Genomic DNA, 2892 nt, shown 5'->3' with positions numbered 1-2892 from the left:
ATGCAATTTCTGTCATTGGTAGAATTTCAGTAGGTGTGTAGGCCCCCTTGATCATCTATTTCTGTAATAATTTTATTATCTTCCGTTGATGACTTTCAGACATAACGAATTAATCTCTCTTTCAATGGGCACAGCCATGATAAACCTCTATAAAACAGATTGTGTGCCTGATACTGAAAGTGAGAGTTAATTGCTTTTACAATTATGATATTTATTATTAAAAATACATTTTTAAAACATTTGTTAGTACCCTGAGTTGAAGTGTTTCACACAAGAAGGAAAATCCTTTTCCAAGGTCACTGCTGAGTTACTTTGCTCTCTTCCAGCATGAAATCCAGACTTCTCGGCACATCCCTTTAGGAGCTGGGTCCTACCCACTGAGACTGCCTCGTCTTTCACCTGTACTCTACAGGCTATCAGTGATCCAACCACCACACCTGCCTCATTGCACGCCCCTGGACTTGGGGAACTTTTACCACGCTTCTTGTTTTGCCTGCTTTTCCAGTCAGCAGTCTCCTGCTTTTAAGCATTAACTCCCTCACAAAGACTTTCTTGATGTGGGGTGACAGTGTAGTTCTTTGACACCTGCTCTCAGCACACCCTGTGCATACCCATGCTGTTGCACTTATCACATAATCCTGGGATGATCTCATTGCTTCTCTGGGTATTGCTTTAGACCCTGAGCTTCTGGAGCTGTGTTTTTAAATCCCCTTTCTCACAGAGCCTGAAGAAGGCCCCTGTTGTGTTTGCTGAATGAAGCAAGCAAGCAAAACATCAAGAATAAGGCAAATTCAAGTGTATTTCGTGTGTTAGTAGATGTGATTCCCTGAAAGTTGTCTACTCTAGTGAGATGAATTGCAAGAGCCTGAACTTACAGGTTCCTGCTGTTCATGTTTAGCCATCTTAATGCATCATGGCTGATTGGACACAAAGAAACTCTCAATTAGTCTTGTTTTGCCATGGCACACACAGCTCTGTCCAGAAGTGATAACAAAAACACCATACAGCTCCCTGATAATAGTAGAAGGAGACTATATCTGGCCCTATAGAAGGCACTGTATCTGGCCCTATAGTCTTGAAATGTGTAAGAGTGTTGCCATTCAAAGGACCCTAAACCTGGCATAATACCAGGGACCAAGAGGTACCATTGGAGGGGCTTAGGCCTCCATTGTGCTGACTACTCGTGGTTGTGCTTTAATCAGGTGAAACTAGGAAGGGGTATCCAAGCAATGACGGCCACAAGTTAAAAAGCCAGAATGGAAAATACAAAATATAAAGTCCTTCAGGAATAACTAGGTTCACATCTTTGCTAGCATTGACCAAAAACTTAGAAATCCTGTTCTCTACAATGCCAAGTTATCCACTTGCAATGCCTTGGTTAGCTGACTTCCAGCCTTGAATGAAATTAAACACAAACAAAAATCTTACCTTCCATACCACTCCTACTCCCCAGCCCTGTACCTCATCCTTGCTTAGCGAAACACATTTATCTTTCTTTCAAAAGAAAGGGAGCTTCTTTTGTTATACCTAAGGACATATGTGAAATTTTGTTACTGAAAAGAAATTGGAACACAAAACGAACAGAACAGAATGGACTAGAATACATAACGGTTGGCATTGAGTCTCGTACCAGTTGCATCATGCCACCTGGTAATGCACCAGATGTGAGAAAGGGAGACAACCTCAGTTAAGGTAAAGGTTCAAGCCTTGCTTGATACATTGTGCTGACCATACAGGGTCTAAAGAGAATGATCCAGAGGAAAACAAATACGGGAACACATTTGATTTGAGGTGAGTGGAATTTCTAGGAAGGATGTGTAAATTAATAATTAAGTGCAGAACAAACAGTAAATGTGGTGATAGTATCTTTAAAGTATTTGGTTGACTATCCTACAATATTTCCACTGAGAATAAAATTTATGTAAAATGGAGTTGGAGTATTTTGAAGATTAATTCGTGAGAGGCACACAACTGGGGCTTATAATAGGGACCCAGGGAAACATAAAAAATGCACACACAGCCACACACACATAGACACACACACACACACACACAAATGGGAAAGCTTTAACTGACCCTTAAATAGGGACAAATATCCCTAGTTCTGGGTGATTAAAATAAAGATTTAATTAATTAAAAATGAAATGCTATTATTTAACAGTATTTGGTTATTTACTAATGCTTGAAAACACTTTTATGAATACTAAAAATGCTATGAAAATGCTCTCTAAAGCCACCCATAACTAATTTATTTTCATATGTATCTTTTTTCATTTATGCCCTTCTAAATTTGAGCTTATATCATTAGTTAAATCAGCAACAAAAGAAAGATAATGGATAATAAGAAAAATGCCTTGTATTTCTATCACATTCCTTTCAAGAATCCAGGCATTTTTGTCGTTAGAGCCGATGCTTAGATGTGAAATTGTTTTTACTGAGTTATTGATGACTGTATCTACGCAGAGCCTAAGTCAAATTATAGTATATTATGGAAGCAATAGCTTCCTTCAATCTTTTGCATTATTGTACTGTAAGAGCCACCTAAGCCCATTACGAAGCTGCCATGAATGTTGTGTCTAGACTATAAGTCATCTTGGTTTTAACCAAATTAAGTCTCTACTACATGACTCAGATTTAGTATCTTCTGAACATAGCAATGTAATCTGCAACCATGCAATTATTATAAGAGAAAACTAAAACATAGTGCCTTACACACAATGGGCATACAATAAATATTAGTTGAACTAAAGATATGACCTGGATCTACTACAAATCTTTCCTATTTTTCTTCTAAAAATGAATTAAGAGCTACCAATCTATAACATTTTTATCATGTCATCAACATTGATATATGAAATGATATTCCTAGGAGAATCTGGAACTCACATTAGG

This window comes from Chlorocebus sabaeus, chromosome 25, assembly GCF_047675955.1.
Source record: "Chlorocebus sabaeus isolate Y175 chromosome 25, mChlSab1.0.hap1, whole genome shotgun sequence".
Lineage (NCBI taxonomy): Eukaryota > Metazoa > Chordata > Mammalia > Primates > Cercopithecidae > Chlorocebus > Chlorocebus sabaeus.
The sequence above is the reverse complement of the archived record's forward strand: the minus strand, read 5'-3'. Positions refer to the sequence as shown.